The sequence below is a fragment of the Ciconia boyciana genome, chromosome 9, assembly GCF_034638445.1.
Source record: "Ciconia boyciana chromosome 9, ASM3463844v1, whole genome shotgun sequence".
In the NCBI taxonomy this organism is placed as follows: Eukaryota; Metazoa; Chordata; class Aves; order Ciconiiformes; family Ciconiidae; genus Ciconia; species Ciconia boyciana.
In genome coordinates this window covers 17,853,283-17,871,694 of record NC_132942.1, presented here as the reverse complement: position 1 = coordinate 17,871,694, position 18,412 = coordinate 17,853,283, and the positions used below count along the sequence as shown (strand labels likewise).

At 36.9% G+C, this 18,412-nt stretch overlaps 1 protein-coding gene across 2 annotated transcripts in view; it reads left to right on the top strand.

The window, feature by feature from the left end:
* SLIT3 (slit guidance ligand 3) overlaps window positions 1-18,412 on the top strand; it is a 538,149-nt gene that overhangs the window by 121,794 nt on the left and 397,943 nt on the right. The window contains exon 1 of one of the 2 annotated variants that reach the window (XM_072873644.1): window positions 9,662-9,828. The exons of the other annotated variant lie outside the window; for it this stretch is intronic. The gene's annotated coding sequence lies outside the window, so the exon portion shown is untranslated. Of the gene's footprint in view, window positions 1-9,661; window positions 9,829-18,412 lie in introns of those variants that run through there. 2 annotated transcript variants of the gene reach the window in all.

Here is an 18,412-nt window from a genome sequence, read left to right as displayed (position 1 = left end):
TTGTATGAGTGGTCTGTGAATTGAAAGCTATTATATATAGGTTGTCTACCTGAGGATTTATTGATATTAGATGAGTTGTAAGCATTGAAGTAAAGGCCTTTGTGTAAGGAATCAACTAGCATGGACATCGCAAAGTACAGCTTATACTGTAAGTATCTCTAGTTGTATGCAAAAGATTTTTGGAAAATCTACTTTAACAGAAGTAGTGGAAGTATTTTAACATTACCACTACTGAGAAGTTGGTCTTTCAGTTGTATCCCCTGCCTCCCTGCCCCCAAAAGCTTCAGTTAGAATAAAACAAATTTCTTTAGCTTTAAAGTATGAAACCATAAAACTATGAGTATAATGGTTGAAGATACGCCACCCCCACCACCACCACACACACTTTTAATTAAGTCATTGTGTTGTTTCCAGATGAGAGGAAAAGATGACTCATTTGGTGACTTAGAATGATCACCATTTTGTATTAAAAAAAGTAAAAACTAAATTCAAAAGAATCACTTAAAGTTGCACATTAGCACCTGCATCATAATTGTGTGTACTACGTCAGTTCTCAAACTAAAATGTTTTGGTCTGAATTTTTTTGGTAAAGCTTAATTTCTGGAGTCTGAACCTAACCTTTTAGGTTTAATGAAGTTCTAACCTTCTAAAATCAGAGTTTTATAATGGAAAATGCCTGGCTTCCACCAGGAAGGTGTACTTACCTCTTATATTGGTACTGGAAGGTGTATTAGGAGTCATGAGTCTTAAAATATAAAGTAGGAAGCAACTTGAATCAATACAAGGCACTGTACTGGGATTCAGAAAACTTGTGTTGTTTATAGAATTGCTGGTATTTAGCTGTATGGTCACAGCAGGAATTTGTGACTAATAATTGTTGTTGCATCATTATTTACTGTTTTTCTATCGAATAATTCAGTGTAGAGCATCTCTTTGGCTTACACAAATTTTAGTTGAAACCTCTGCTGTTGGTATAATAAAAATTGCGACCGCTGGCAACAAATACTGAGCATGAAATACTGCAAGTTGCTGCAAAGCTGCACCTTTTCTATTGGAATACAGGGAAATACCTGGAAGCAAGGATTTGCTTGTGTGAATAGCACAGAACTGGCTGTACACCGCTGCATAGATTTTTATTTTAAAACAGTGATGTTTTTGTTGCATCAAAGATGCATTAGTTACTCAATTCTTTTTTTTTTTTATTCAAAACTGGGGAAAAGCTTAAATCAACTTTTGCTTTACAGCTTTTAATCTTTGTCTTTAACCTTTGAGGGTGGTTAAACACCTACATATAGTTTATTGGGTTGTCTGACGGTTGTTTATTTTTGAAGTGCAATAGAATGGCAAAACATTAAAAATCCCCATTAGATGTTATGACTTTGATAGGTGCAGAAAGATGTACCTGTTGAATTCACTTTAAAGGAGAGGCATGTAAAGTGTTTATTGCACCCTGAAATTGAATTTTTGCATTAGTGATGGAACTTACTTTTCACACTGTGACTACAGTTATAATAAAAGCTTTAAATAAAACCTTTCAGTAAGTATGTGTTTTTATATGTGTAGCACAGTTTTATTCTTTGACTCCTTGGCCATGTTGCAGCTAAAGGAGCAGGGGGAACATTTTAGAAAATGATGAATATTTCCTGAGTAAAAATGAGATGTTGTTGGGAATGTATATAAAGACAGACTAAATCTCTTCTGTTTCCAGCATACTGTCAACTGGGTTGAGTAATAAATTCTTCAGTCAACAGTAGTTCTACGAATGCTGGGAACAGAAATGTTAGTCTTGTACAGAGAGTAAAGAGCTGAGACTTGTAAGTGAACTGAAAGGACTATGATTCATTAAAATCTGAGTGAAGTAGAGGTCCACAGGTGAGAACAATATCCTCTTGTCATGTGCCCTTTCAGCACAGCATAGTCATTCATCGTTCTGCTCGTTGCTGTAATCAATGTGTTAGGAGCTATGTTTTCCTTCTAGGCATCTTTTTTTTTTCTTTTTTTCTTTCCTCTTCTCCCCTTACCCAAAATAGCAATGCAATTTTGTTCAGGTATTTGCTTCTACTTTTCTTGTTGAATCTTCCATAAATCTTTATCTGTCGGGTCAATTACAAGTCATTACTAAAATAATTCATTATAGACTTCAGTAAAGTTAATGTTGTTAAATTGTGAACAACTGTATGTTGTTTCCTTTCTTGAAGTTTTCCTTCTGGCTGGCAAAGCAGTATGAATGGGCCACTGGGGCTGGAGGAAGAGCAGCACTGAAGTAACGGTGAAAGGGTTGGCTAACTTGTAGCTTACCCAGTTGTTCAGCATTTATCTTCATTGCTAGTGTAGTATAGATGTTCAGCAAGAAGCATGAGAGCAGTGTGCATCTTTATATACTCTTCATTACACCTCTCCTATTTTTATTCTATTTGCACATAAAATAGAACAAAATCTTTTCCTGTCTCTTGTTGAAGTAGAAGGTTCCCTTAAAACAAAATTTATTGTGGTTTTACAGGCACAAGGGAGTGGTGCTTCCCGGCCTTGCTGGCAGAAATTTTCCAAGTGCACAGTTCACTAGTTTGTGTGACCTAATAGGGAGAAAAAAACCCATGACTATTCTTAAAGACTGTCTTTTTAACTAGCTTTATAATGGATTCCCATTGACTTCCTCTGCATAAGTACTACTCTATTAGCTCATTATGGTGATTTTAAGGCAGCTAATTACAATCATAGCTAAATAATGGTGTTCAGGTATTTCAGCACACTTTGATTCTCATATTAGCAGTTTCCAGACAATGTATCTCACTTGTGTCTCGTTTATAGCCTTTTTACAAATGAAGTGATAGTAACTTAAATGTCTTCCTCTCTATAAAACAAAAGTGAAAATCAATAATGTCATCTATAAAGAATATAAGTGTACCAGCATTGAAAATGATGTAATTTGTTCTTGTCCATTTCTGAATGAGAATATAATATTCTTTTATAGCAGCTGATATCTCCAGATTTACTGGAAAGAAAATCAAGAAATAAAAATACTTGGTAGAATTAAATGCCAGTCTCTCGGCTCCCAAAGTCTGTATGGTACAGAATGGCAAACCAAGGCAGAGATTAAATGACTCTTTTTTCATGCAATGGATCATAGATAAATCAAAAGTATTTAAAAAGTGGAGCCGATAATGTTTTTTTCTTGGTGTGATTGTTACTAGGAGTTCAATAATAGATTATCATGTTTGTAAAAGAAACACGGTAACTGAGCAAGGTCTCATTTCCTGTCCAGTGAAAAAGACAAGTTTGAGGTTGCAAGGAAGGCTTTTATTGATGTGGGGAGGAAACTGATGCTTCATAGATAAGTTGTGAGAGCAGGAAAAAGGGTGTAATCTTAGTTGTGGAAGAGCTGTTCCTGAAGCTTTCCTGCCTGTCTGTTACTGTTCTTTCTCTGTGTGTATGCACGTGTGCAGACTTGCCACCTGAAGGTTGAGATTGAGGCTCTTAAACACATTGGTACTAAATTTGTGTAGTCTGCAGATTTTCTGAGAATAATTTCCTTGGGAGATTTTGTAGTTTCAAGATCTGGTTGGATGGAAATTTGGTGCTGGTTACTTGAGGTTAATAAACCTCTCCCTATTCCAGCTTCCCTGATGTGCCTAAAGATAGTGTTATTAGGTGGGTATTGCGTGCTGGTGTTGATGTATTTTAAGTGTGTAGTTCTTTATGATAGTAGATGTGACAGGGATTTAAAATAGACTCAAGTCTATTTTGTATTCTCCATAATTTTGGTATAGGAGGTTACCCAGCATGAGTATATGGTGAAAACTCAGAAGGCTTAACTTGGAAAAACCCAAACCATTGCAAACTGTGATTTGGCTGAGTTGGTATCAAAACTGTAATATTAAGCACACATTTATAGCACAAATTTTTGTACTATTCATTTATTTTGAGACTTCATGCTCCTGGAAAGCTTTATACATGTGAATGCAATAGTGCCTTGGAGTGGCGTAAGGTAGGTTCATAAATCTAAACCAAACCACTTCTAGGTTGCAAACGTGTCTTCAGATTGTTTTCCATTTATGCAGAAATAACAGTTGCTGTAACTGGGATGTAGTGTGTATCCTAACACTGTACTGAAAAATCACTTAGGCTTTTGTACAAATTTTACAGATGACAGAGTGAGAGAAAGGTTTATAAAGTGACTTGTCTCCCGAGTCGCTAGAATTAGACGGCACCTGCAGCCCCTTGCCCCTGCTGTCACCCTGGAATGTTTTGGTGCTCCAGCGGGAGTGTTGTGATCTTCACCCCTCTCACCCCAGCCCTCTAAAACATGATTTATGTGGTTTACTCTGTTCAGAAACTCTCACTAAAACACCAAAAGAACAGGATAGGGTGTTGTATTTTTGAGGAAGACATTGCTTGCTACCATCAGCTGCAAATTATCCCTCGAGTTCAAGTATTTAGTGTGATGATTTCAGGTAAGGGATGAGTGGTTTAGGTTCCCTGGCATTCTTTCTAACAAACCTTCAGCAAAGAATGATTGGTTATGTTCCCGCCCCTCCCCCCCAATAGAAAAACCCCAAACCATACTCCAACAAAGTTGGTAAATGAGAAAAGAAATACTAGAGGGAAAAGGAATTCAAGTATTCCACTGCAAGTGCTCTGGATAATGGAAGAGTTAGTCCGACTAGTGTGACAAACAAGGGTATAGCTGGTATTAGAGTTTGAACTTCCATATTCATTTAAGTACGAGCTTAATGAGTAGAACCAGGATGGTTTGTGGTGCACGCACATGAGTTTTCACCATAATAGAGGAGGCATGCAAGTTCCTGACTACTTCATGTGGGACATACATATGCTGCAGTTTATTTTCACTGTGGTTTATACAGGACTATTTTTCAAAACACCAAATTGTAATGTTATAGAATATGCCACGTTTTTGTACTGCAATTGTAGTACAAACGTGCACAACTTTCATTTTTAGTGTATCCATTGTTCTATGGTTGATGTTGTAACGTATCTCCATTTTGTGAAAAACTTAACTCCTTTACCCCTGTCACATCAACATAAAGGATAATGTAATCTTGAAAACTGTTCAATATTTTTTTTTAAAAATGAAGATAATTGTTTATGACACTTGAATAAATCATGTTTAACTTACTGAATTAATAGTGTTTACTTTTAGACTAATAGTTAGCTTTAATGTTTTTATTTACTACAGTTTATTAGCAAACCTTACCAGCTTATTTAGACATTGTCTATATTTTCATATATTTAAATCCTTGTACACCTTTTCTAGTTTTAAAGAACAAGTTGAAGTTAAACCATGATTTCTTATTACAGTACATAATGATTTATAGTTCTTTTTCTCACTCTATAATCCCAGTGGGATTTTTCTTCTATGCCCTTTAGTGGCATATGCAACAGGCCCTAAATGAATGAATGTGTTGCCTTTTGGTGGTAGATAATAATTAAGAAGCTGCCTCAGAATATTTCTGGAGTTGAATTTCAAGAGATTTTCCTAATTTTAGCATACAGTTTTCTATTTCTCGATGAGCTATACAGCCCTGGTCTACTTACAACACTTAAAGAATGTGGTCTGCTAAGAACAGATGGTGTAATTTAAGTTTTATACTGATTCTACTTAAACTTTTAAATGAAGTCCTTATGCTTTTAAATGTTTAGTTAAGACTTACTGATTGTTAGCAAATTGAGAAAAGTTGGTCACAACTGATTACCTGTTTAGAGACTGAAAGAGGTAATTGTATCAATTTTAAAAACTTTGTAGTCATTAACATCATTAGTGGGTTCCTGTCATCTTCCAAAGGAAACAGTGAAGTTGGTTCATAAGCTGGGAATCATAGGTAGACTTAGGCTTTTCCAAAAGGCAGGAAGTGGTAAAACACGCATGTGGTTTTCTTTAGTGAGGAAATTAACTCTGATTCTCCACTGGTGAAGCTGATACAAATGAGAAGTCACTAATGTATGTGCTCTACTGTGACACTGTCAAAACAGATTATTTGGAAGTACAAAAGTGATATGGTTTTTGTCAGCTGTTTCACTCCCTTTATGCAGCTACAGAAGCTGTTGTTTGTATAAACTGCCTTTCACATATTTCCCGGGTTTCAAAGTTACTAAAGAAGATTGTTCATCATTTACAGTCACTATTTGCTTGGCAACTGCAATAATTTGGTTAGTTTAACTTTCATTTAGATATCTAAGATAATTCTTTAAAAAAAAAAAAAAAAGAAAAAAAAAAACCACCAAAACCAAACCTTCAGAGATCCTGAATATAGAATGCTAGGTGAAAAATTGTCTGCAAAGAGATGAATGAATAATCACAGTATAATACTCCATAGTATCTACATGCTCCCAAATGCAATGCAGTGTACACCCGATAGTAACCTCCCAGAGAAAACAGATAGCAAATCTTGTGATGAAAGGAAAAAGAGGACTGGTTGCCAACAGCCATTCCTGCTCTTCTAATACAGCTCAGTAAGAAAGTTTTGTTGGGTTTTTTTTCCCCTCAAAATTTAGCCATCATGGTTAAGACATTGCAATTTCTTTTTTCTGTGCCAGGCTCCATAGAGGCAGGACTTCTTGTGTGTTCCCTGCTGTGCTTCAGTGGAAAGTCAGACAATAAAGAGGACTTGACCAGACCCAGTTGTCTGTGCAGTGGAAGGGATTATGGAGTGCTCCCATGATAATTTTTGCTCTCAGGTGTCTAATCTCTGGCAGGGGAAAAAGGACAGAATATCTAACTGCTGCAAATTATTTCCAAAGGGATCAGGTGCTCAATCCCTCCCATCGTCATGAATTCGTATTTCAACTTCTTTCCAAACTCATAGAACTGCAGAGGAATTTAGGGGTAGCCTAAAACTTTCCTTGGTCAATGAAACGTATCTGTCAGCACAGTTCTGTGTGCCCCTAAGTGTAAAGCTGCTGCCTAAAGGCTTTCTGGCTGCAAAATATGTCTGCGTTATATTTTGACGATACCAGTTGAACACTAGTAACGAATGCTGCTGTCAGGGTTTTTTTTCCCCACTGTTTGTGATAGTTTTGCTAATTTCAGATTTGGATGAAAAATGCATTAGCAACACCCCTGTGTTTACACTGTGTTACTAAATATGAACCTGTGTGTTTTGATGTGTTATCTGAGAGGCTTGCAAATTTATGTGCTACTTGGTATTACCGAAGACTTATAACTGTGGAGAATTTGCACCTGTAGTCTTAAGTGTAGAGTTTATTTCAGTAATGGGTAGAAAAAATTATTTTGGGTGACAGAATATGGACCATTGTATTGCCATGGGCATTGTGTTGTTTTTCCAATTAAATGGTCTTTGGTTACATGAGTGTACTTGAGTACCTACCAGTACGGTATGGTTACTTGTGGATTAAACTTGGCTCAGCCTGTTAGATGGGAACTGAAGGCTATGCTGCTAATGAAGAAGTGATTCCACTTAAGGAGATGCAGATGTGCCATGAAGTCTCTGTGAAGCAGCATGGTTCTGTGTTGTCTGTTTGTTTAAACAGAATATGGTCTCCTTTTGAAATACCTGAATACACTTAATCAGCTTCAGGAAACTAATGAACCTACACTACCAAAGGGGCAGAAATATTGATTCAGTCACTAATAAGAAAAACTTAATAATGAAATGTAGCCTTCTATTAATGTGTAAATTAAAAGCAGATGCTAAAGACGAATGAATGCATGGATTAATACTGTTTTTTGTTGTCAGAATTTATGTTGATGGGAAATGGAGGAAATGTACCCTTACAGAAATATTTTGTAGCGGTTGTTAACACCTTATATTCTTTCTAGTGCTTTACTGTTTCATGTACTGTAGTATAAATGTGTAAGCTGTTAACAGCAGGATGAACATTCAGCAAGTTGAACAACGACCTGCTCCCATAACTGAATCATTATTTAAATTCCCTCTGCATTTCACAGGTTTAAACACTGACAGGGATTCAGATTTACAATGCAAGACATCACACAAAACTTTCAATGCAGTACTCTCACTAGTTCTTGCATGCCATATGTATCCACTTTGGCTGCAAGTGGATTTTACTGTAAAACAAGAAGTTCAAGGCAGTGTGTAATAGGGCTGGGCATCAAATGGAGCAGAAAGTAAAAATTCTCCTCAAGTTATCAATACTGAAGTACTTAAATAGCGTGCGAAATTCCACCCCTGCTTGCCCCAGGAAAGTGTTTGTAGGAGCAAGAAAACTATTTAAAGAACTTCAAGTAGTAAGTAAGGCTGAGCCCTTCCAATTTTCATTGTCTCCTAATCTTTGCAATTGATAGTGGTGATATTTCCAAAATAAAGTGCTTGTTACTCTTAAGCAAATATATTGTGAATATAAGTAGTTTTACCTTTAAAGAATAATAAATATATGAAGTACTTGAATAAAAATTAATTGTAGGCTGATTAAAAAACAAGAAAAAAAAATGCCACCCCTGCAAAAAAACCCCTCAACACTCAACTGATTTAAAATATTTCTGTTTGATGTAAAAGTTATTTAAAGCTTTGAAGCGCTGGAGTTAACAAGCTTCTTTGTCAGGCTCTTAGATACAACAGTGGTTTAATGTCATTTACAGTGTATATCTACCTTTGCAGTGGGTGCCACTCTTTCAAGAGTTTAGCTATTTGGGACTTTTATGAATTCAGCTGTTGAGCATTATCTCTATTTAGTAGGCCCAAATTTGCTAGTCATTCGAGAGAGGATATGTATTCCATATTTGTCAGATAAATTTCTACACTTTAAGAGCCACAACCTGACTTAAAGAAATAAAATAGCTTCTGGGGCTGTCTTAATGACACTTATCTTTCTAGTTTAGACATTTTCCTCTGTTATGGTTTTAAAGTATTGTAGATTGTTGTTTTGTGTCCAGCTCAACCTGCTGTGTCTTGCTTTATAACTAACTCATCGTCGTGAAATTGGTGGGAGCAGAGTACAAAAATGAAAGTAAGCAGTGAGTAAAATCTAATATTTAGTTGCACATTGTCACGAATAACCAGGTAGAGACATGAACAGTTAATGTTGTGGTTGAGCTACAGCTAATAAAATGATGATGTGCATGCAAGAATTCTGTGACTACTTAAGCCACACTGAAAACTTTTTTGGTTTTTTTTAACCTTCTTTCAGGCCTTTGCATCTAGGTAAGGAGAAGGCATCTAGTTTTGACTGGATGATTAGTGTATCAGTAATCTGATAGCATAATTTTTCTCTCTTAGTTCCTTATTTAAGCACAAAGTATAATTATTGTGGTTTTGGCCAAGCAGCTTCTGCAAGACATTCATGTCTTGGCTCTAAGGGGTCCTAATCCTGGTATTGGAGTTAAACACTTTTCAGCACTACTCCTAGGAGGCTCTAGATCAATTTTTGCCATCAATCCATCTTTCATAGAGAAAATGTGCATGTTAAAGGGAACACAACCCTAATGTGCATTATTTCAGGCTGACTGGACTTGGAGAATATTTAGAGATAACAAAACTAGATCTCGCTGTCATAGGGCAAGCATTTGTCTGATTTACTAATCCACAGGAAATAAAACAGTGTCTAAGCTAGGATTTGTCAGACCAAAAGCATGTAGAAACTGGATTTGCCACATGCACGTGATTCTTTTTTGCCTGACAGTTCACCAGTCTGTGTTTCCAGCAGTTGGCTTCTCTCTCTCATACCACATATACCACCCAGCATCTGTAGGAAAACCTCTGAATTTGGTGGAAGATGGCTGCTCCATTCTCTGTGTTGCCCCAGCATCCTTGCAGGAGCCGAAGCCTCAGCTGAAGCCATGCTGTCTTGCAGGCATGAAGAAGCCAGCCTATGACTTCTTGAGGGTGCAGAGAGGTGATCAACTACTGTCTAATGTTATCATGCAGGCAGATTCTCTTAATTTTCCTGTTCTTTACGAAGAATTGTTAATCGAGTTTAGGATTGGAATTCTAAATGCTGATGTCTTGCATTTGTGGATTCATTTAATAGATAGGCTTGACTGCTGCTTCTGTTTTCTTCAGTCTCTGTCTCTCTCCTACCAGCTCTCAGTGCTGTCCCAGTTAGCTTTTTACATGGAATATTGCTGTTCCTCATCACTTCTTCCTGCTGGACTCCCACTTTGAGGAATGTGTTCAACTTTTACTTTCAGAGGTACCTTACCCTTCCCTGAAGTCTGTTTTGTCTAACTCTTACTACCTACCTGACTGAGGAAATTTCTGTATGTCTTTTTTCTTTCTAGGCCACTATCCCTTGCAGTTGTCTTTCTGTAAAACTCGGTTTGTAATCTTGACAGGAGAGAAGAGGGTACAGGAAAACTGATACTGGTGTGGTGTGGCTGAGTCTGTTGTATTCTGGACTGTCAGTTAATGTTGTTTCTGTTTAGCTTCAGTTAATATGGAGTAAGGCAAAAATAATTGAGAGAAACTTTGTAATCCTAAAAGAAGAACTAAGGATGGGATTTAATGAAAAGACAATAGACGAGCTCTGAAATCCTGACAGTACTTAACTGTTGATTGATTTACATTGTTTCTAAAACATATAGCTGACATATTAATGCTGAGATAAAAAGAAATTTTAAAAAGAGCAATTTAGGGCATGTGATCTTCATAAAGCTGAGGCACTGTAATCTGTAAGAACGCAAATTGTATACAACTGAATCCCAGGTAATCCTGTACTTTGCAGCTCTTCATACTTGAGCTGGTTTCTCATATATTTCAGAACTACAAAAATAATATTTGGGTTTAGTTGTATTGCTTTTATTAAGGTAATCTTTAGAGACTCCAATGAAGAATGGAGTACCATATATATTCAATGAAAATATGGTTTGCGTCTCAAGGAAATAAATTAGGAAAAAAACCCAAAGTTCTCAAGTAAGCCCCCCCATCAACTGCTTCAATGAGAAGGCTCTTGTTCCTTTCAGCTCTAGACCTCAATCCTGTGTTCATTTTATTGATTAAAAAGGTAACATAATGATTTTTCAAGTCGCTCAGCTTGAATTAAATGTAGTCTTCTGTTATGTGGAACTCCTGAAGAAACACTACCTGGTTATAGTGTTTAGCAGCAGCTACACTTTGACTGTCATGTTTGGCAGTTTGCTCACATGATGCTAGGACCAGCCCTCTTAATGTTATTCCAGGAAATACGACATTCAGGTATGCCCTTGCTAGGAGATTCTGCCCTTATTCACGTTTACAGCCTTTTATGTATGTGAAATGACTTAGAATAACTTTGCCAACTTTTAATTAAATGTTTAACGTATTTTTCATTAGTGACTGCTCATACTGTGTGGATTCACTTAATAAGAAACATGGCTCATCTAATCGGGTGCTTTTCAAGCTTTTTTTTTGAGAGTAGGAATTCCTCAGTTAACTACTTTTGTGTGATTCTTACGTCCATAACAGGCTCAGTTCCTCCAGAATGAAACATCAATGCAATTATAGGCCAGAGGTGCAAGTGCCTCTTGCCTTTGGAGAAACAGGCTTCATCCATCAATTAGAAGCATTTAACAGTTCTCAAGGTAATTTAAATGTTTGCAGCCAGTAATGACAGCTAATTCTCACTCTTCCAGTCCGAAGGAGCCATGGTACTGCTTACCCCATAAGTGTCTTCACATCTCTCCAGGTGGTCAAGACCCATAATGCTGACCTAGGCAGTCTCAGTACTATGCCAAGATGTATGCAGTTAGAGTTAAACTACACTTTGTTGGAACTAGCTTGTCTTCATTGTGTATAAAACATTCATATTTGAACTTGATGTAATAATAAAATGCTTTGTATTAATCCTTTCCAGTTAATGGAAACTAACTATAGAGATAGTTCTAAGGGTTAGATATGAAACTCTAGGTATGATACAGCTAATATAAAAATGTATATGCTGTCAAAACAAGACACGAGTTTTGATTGAAACCATTTGTGATGGTGGAACAAAAATCCTTACCATTTTCTATAAGTTGACAAATATCCCTTAAGTTCAAATATCTCTTCTAGAAATTAATTGCAAAAGCTTTTTGATTATTAAAGTATGAAAAATACTTTTAATAAAGTATTCCAAGTTGAGGACTAAAATGCCAGAACATTCCCTTAGTCTTGATTTGTTTTAAAAATGAAGTTCAGTGCTTCAGAAGCTAGCTGCAATTGAAATTATATCTCTAATTTGTTATTTCTGAAGCTATTAAATTTGACAGTGTATCACATTCAACTCATCTGTGCTGTGTCGAGACTACTTCCTTGGTTTCTTCTCTATTTTTAGTTGAACTGATATTGTTTGGAACTATTAATGTAAAAATGTTGAAAAAAAGCATCTTTGTTGTTGTTAACTTGATGCTTGAATTGCTATGGGTGTAAGACTTCACTGGAAATATAACCCAGAATAATACATATATTCTTGACTTTCTCAGCTTATATTAAGTTGGTTTGACTTGTATTTGCAGTGGCTGCCCTTTGGAAGTGAGCAAGCATCAGTCAGCATACCAGTATTAATCAGGAAATAACACGGGATAGACAGGAGGCCTACGTTTGAGTACATCAATATGTAAATGGAAATTCAGTGGGTTCTGCAGCTTGAAAATGTAAGTGAGGCCACCAGTGAGCACAGGGGCTGACAGATGTTTTCAAGTGAAGGCATTTGACTCTCTTCCTGGCATGTAGAGTGCCATTTGCATCCAGGATCCCACATCTGCTGTCGGGATTTCAACATGCTCACCATAGAGCATGCTACTTAACTTTTCATGCTGCGCTTGATTGTCGTGCTTTGCTCTGCCTATCCCTGGGATAAAGAAAGGGTATAGGATATAGCATAGTGCTTTGCATGTGGTCCTGTTAGAGTGAAATCTCTGAAGATTGTTAGTTAGTTAGACAAATACAAGAAAATGAATTAGCTTTCTACAGGAGGAAAGGACAATATTTTTTTTCTTTTCACTCAAAGGAGTGCTAACAGTATCAGCCCAGCTACTTAACTTACCAGATCACTTCTATTAGTTGATGAAAACAGTTATTAAACTAAAACGATAGAATAAGTAGTGTGAATATTGAGACTCTCCCACGTGAATTTTGTCTGAAAGTGGATTATTTGCTGAGGCCAATGCATCTTCATTTATATTTCATTTAACCAGGCAAAAAATCATAGCAGCTATGCCAATACTTAACAATAATCTTGAGAAGTGTCCCAACTATCTGCTTTGTTTGCTGGAAATTTAAGACTGTAGTGAGGTGATGAAATCCAGTCAATGTTATATTATACCCTGTACATTCAGTGCTATTATATAGCCTGTATAGGCAAGTCTCTTGGTTTGACATCTGAGTCTTCCCTTGGCAAGTGATGATTCTGTCTGTTGTTGAGGTAGTTGATGTGGGAATGTGAATAAAATTAAGCTAGATGCCCAAAGAAATACAGTGCTGTAATGTCTGGTTTACATTCAGATATTACTGTTGTGTGGACAGACCTTTTTTTGTAAGATATGTATTAAGTACAACATTTCTTTTGAAGATCATAAACTTTAGAAAGTATTCAGTGGGGTGTGGTAATTTTAGTGGTTTTGTATACAAAGAAACTGAAAGTCAAGAGATAGTATGGACTTTCACTAGATCATGTAGTGGGTTATTCTGGCCAGAGCACTCAGAAACTTGACATCAGGCCAGACACCAGACACCAAAAGGCCTGGAAACCCTTTTCTGAGGAAGACATAGTGTAACTCCTCATGGGTGTTGGGCCTGCGCAGGCTCTGCCACACTTTGCATTCATGTTCTTACTGAAGATAGAACCACTTTCAGAAAAACACACTGGTACCTTAAAGTAAGCAAATAGTATGATTAAAAAAACCTCAACACCAGATCTGCTGCTTTGCATAAAGTAATGAGGGAAGATTACTTCCTAAGAAAAGCCTTGAGAACCCTATATAGTCCAATATTCAGTTGGAATGTCTTTCACATGCACTGGGTTTATCTCCTAAAGTGGCTATTCCGATACATAATTTTAGAGAAACAGAGGACACATTGATGCATAACCCCAGTGAACTGGGAAATTACGCTTTTAGCGTTCTCAAAGTGCAGAGTGATATCAGTAATCTTTCTTTGTAATTCATTTAAAACAAGGTTTTGTTGCAATGTGCACATGGCTTTGAGCCTTGTAGCTTGAAAAAGACACTTTCTCTGCATTAGCAAACTGAATGTCTCTCCTTCCCTTGATATCCAAGTGAGCTTATGGTGGATGGAATGACACCATTACCTACAACAGCAGGACTGACCTGCTTGATGATAGCACTGGCAGATGGCAGAAACTCAGAAGACAGAGCTGTGATTTTGAAGGGGAAATAATTGTTTTCTGTTCACTTAAGAGCTCTTTTAACAACTTTGGGCTCCGTAAACTACGTTTATTTGCAGAGGGGATGACCAGTTGATATTGACAGTAAAGAATAGGATGCCCTTATTTCCTTTTGTTACACTTTCTAATGACTAAGGATGCTAACAGAAAACCTCCCACCTTGAAGTGCTTAACCAGACTTCACAAAGTCTTTGTGTAGGTCTGAGGAGGAAAAAAACTATGATCTTAATCTGTGCACTTAATTGGTTAGGCTAGGTTAAGTTTAATGGGAAGGATGATTGTATGTAGATGGCTACAGATTTTATATACATCTGTTAAATATGATCTGATGCCTTTGTAATAACAAATAAAATACCCTGATCCTGTCATGGAGATATTTGCTGTATTTCAGAGTATGAAAACGTTGCAATAAAACATCTGGCACTCATTTCACTCCCTAAAGGAGTAGGGAAAAGATACAAAAGCCTTTGGCCAAAGGTTAATTTGTATTGTATCGTGTTTAAAAGGCTAAGAAAAAAGTTGTCTTGTGAAGCTCAAATTCAGTGGTATTTTGTATTCTAAAAGAAATGAACATCCATTTTCTTACAGGTGCATTATTTGTGTTACTATTGTATTGAAACAGATTTCTGAACTTCATATGTAAGGTTAGGCAGCAGGGATTGACATCTGGTGTATCATACCTGTGTGCCAGTACCAGGCCATGTTTTGAGGAAGGGTAACTAATGGTGCTACAGACTGCACTGTATTTTTCTGCAGAAATTTTTGGTGAGATCCCTCCAAGAGGCTTTTCTCTGTACAGCATAACACTTAGACGTGTCTTGTTCCAATACCCTGTGTATCAGATATTGCAAATCTTGCCCTTGCGGATCAAGATAGCATGCTGGGTTGCAGAATGGGAGGAAGAAGGCATGGCGCTAGACTGTAGATGCAAGAGAGAAAGAGATGCTTAGGATGTGACTATCCTAATGGGTGTCCTGAGTGATTTCTCATCTAAAGAGTAGAAAATCTATGGGATTTTATTCCTTTTTCGTCTTGTGACATATTACCACTTTTGAAACTGTGCATTGAATTTCAGCCTTAGGTGTACAATAAAATTGCAGCTGGACATAATTAAAATTATCTATGGCAGGATCTAAGACCTTCGCTTCTCTTTTTATTCTGTGTAAAAGTTGGATCAAGGATTTCCTATTAGCTTTTCTGCGAGCCTAATTTCTCATTTTACTACTTTGATCAGTTTAACATTGATTTAATTTGTAATGACTGTTTCCTTTATTGCTAGATTGTAAGTTAAGTGTTGCCAAACTATCTTTATTTGTGTGTTAAATTGGAATTTTAGAGATGCTTTGCATTCCTTTGCAGGGAAGGTTTGTCACATGCTGCTGTAAGTTGTTAACAGATAGCTTATTTTAAGAACTGACGGGCCTGTTGCCCTGCCCTGCCTGATTATCCCTGTGCCCCCTTAACTGCTGTGTATTGATTCCAATTAACATGACTGACATCCACCACTGAGGGTGAAGTTAATCAACTAGAGGATCTCCTGTTGTGAATTCATTTCCTCCTCTGAGCTTGTCCTGTTCAGTTGAGCATTTAAAGAGACTAATACAGACACTGCGCAGACACGTCCAGTCTGTGGAACGAGTCTAAGCCTTGGAATTTAAAATAGCTTTTTAAAAGCTATCCTGGCCAAATAAAGTTGATACACTTTTGAAAGGTCAAACTAACCACCTTTTCTCTCTACCTTGATTATTGATTGCTGGAAGAGGTCGTCAGACTTAGTCAAATTTCAGCAAATATGTTTTCCAGCTAAGTAGTAACTCGAAACAATGGGAGGTTTTGTCAGTGATGGTGGCATCAATTTTTATATTTGTGCTTTGGATGTGAATGTCTTAGAAAATTACTTTTGGGGTAGTAGAACCGCAAAGGTTACAGAAGTAGAGACTTTCCCAAGTCAGTAGTACATGTGAGGGACAAAATGTTTACATTCATAGACTGAAGTTGGTGACTGTAGTTGAAATGACTGAATATCCTACCAAGTACAAAACAGTTACGTCTGGCAGCAGTAAGTGTTCAGCACATGTTCAGATTGTCTGAAACTGCCATCCCTGCTTAGATCACTGCATTTGGCCCTAGCTTTAGCTATGAAAATTAGCAACCATGGGCTAAAATGTCTGTCTAGGTTGGCTTAAATAGTTAAGATAGAAATAGAGAAGGAATGGGAAACCTGGAATAATAATAGTGAATTGATAACTATCTTGATTTCCCATGCCAATTTAGCAATTTGTAGCTGTTACGATGTGAGCTACCATCTGGCTTCATAGATCTTTATCTCATACTAAATTACCATGACCGGTCCAGTTCCTTACTGAAAGTTTGTAATTGTGACAAGCAGCAAATAAAAAGAAAACACTGCTGAGCCTACAGATAAGGAGCCTACAGATACTCCCCTCTGGAGGTAAAAATTGCTGGGTTTTAGTAATTTCCTAGTTAAACACGAAGCTCAGCTCCTTGTATAAACTACAAATCTGCGCTGTTTGTTTTTCTAACTGCATAGCTCTAGTGCACTCATGTAGGAATGATACTCACTACTGTAGGACCTGATCTGTCAATGAAAATGCTGTTTTCAAGTGATTTTTTTTTCCTTTACCTTACTTAAGCAGTTTCATAAATCTTGAGCCAAGTGGCACTGTGTGAGAAACAAATCCAGAATGTACTAACAGCCTAGTTACCATTGGTGTGGTTTTATGCATTTTAGTTTGCTATGTCTGCTATGGTTTTGTCTTCCCATCACATCATGACATCCACAACAGCAACAAGCATAGTAATTTTACTTGGCTTGTTTTTGCTTCTTGACCATACATAGTATGTATAACAGGTATACGATAAACTATTATGCAAGTATTATGACCACATTACACAATCTGTCTCCAAACTGAGTCTTGCTAACTAGTTCCTCTGCTCTGTCTCCCAGTTTCTTACAAAGTTGTTATAAATTATGAAAGATTTATTACCTACAAGCCCATTTGTCTCTAACTTCCATGTGAAAATGCCTGGCTGCAAAAAATAGGCTATGGAATGGTCACTTGTATTTCAAGAGCTGGTAGAATTCAAGGTGAATTGTTTACTTGGACTAAGTGCGGTCTTGCATAAATTTTAAGTTTTGTTATTCCCAGTTGAAAACTGAAGTTAAATGGAACAAAGACATCATTTTTCTTGAAACCAGATTTATGCCTAACCTTGAATGGTTGTTGCATCAGCATTTGTGAATTAAATGCTATGACAGGAGATAAAAGGCTTTCCTCTTCCTGAATGTAGAACTCAATACCTGGATATTCACAGCCAATCCCGCAGAAAATATCACTAGCACTTTGGTTGCAATTGTTACTCTTAGCCACTGAGCAGTGAAGGTGCGAATCTCGAAGGATTCGAGTACTCTGTATGGTTAACTGGAAATCTTTATAGTCCAGCTATTTATTTCAGTTTCTAGCTTATGCCATGGTATTTCACAACAGAAGGTACTGCACTGTGTATAGTAGCTTAATCCAAGCAATGTATTCCATAGTAGTAGCAAATTGAGGATGGGGAGTTAGCCTTTAATTTTTCCTTTCCTTGTTATTTTTGGAGCATGACTGCAGTTATTATGGCTAGCATACTTTGATAACAGATGTTAAAATAAAGGCAGCCTTTATTGGAGCTTTCCAATTCAGAGAGTAGCTACCAGAGAACCATAAGAAATGGGCTGGTAATATGTGGAGAAGGAGCTGTTGTTTAGTACGAACTTAGGAGAAAATTTCTTTATAAATGAGTAGATATTAACACACTTGTCATTTCCAGGTTTATCTCTGCATAATTATTTGAGGGCCTATATTGCAATTAAAACCATATTCTGTAAAAGCTTTGCAGTCTCCTGTCACTGTTGCATTCCTAGCATTTCACCCATAGCTAATTATTAGGAAATTGAATTCCCAAAGTAAACAGATTTGTGCACACATTTCCAAATTAGTAAGTCTAAATTTCTCAAACTAGAGTTGCCATTTTGAGTATATACCTGTTCTATTTTAAAAACAGATTATCACACATGCTATCTTATTGGAAACTTCAGCTTAATAGTTAGTCCCTGTTA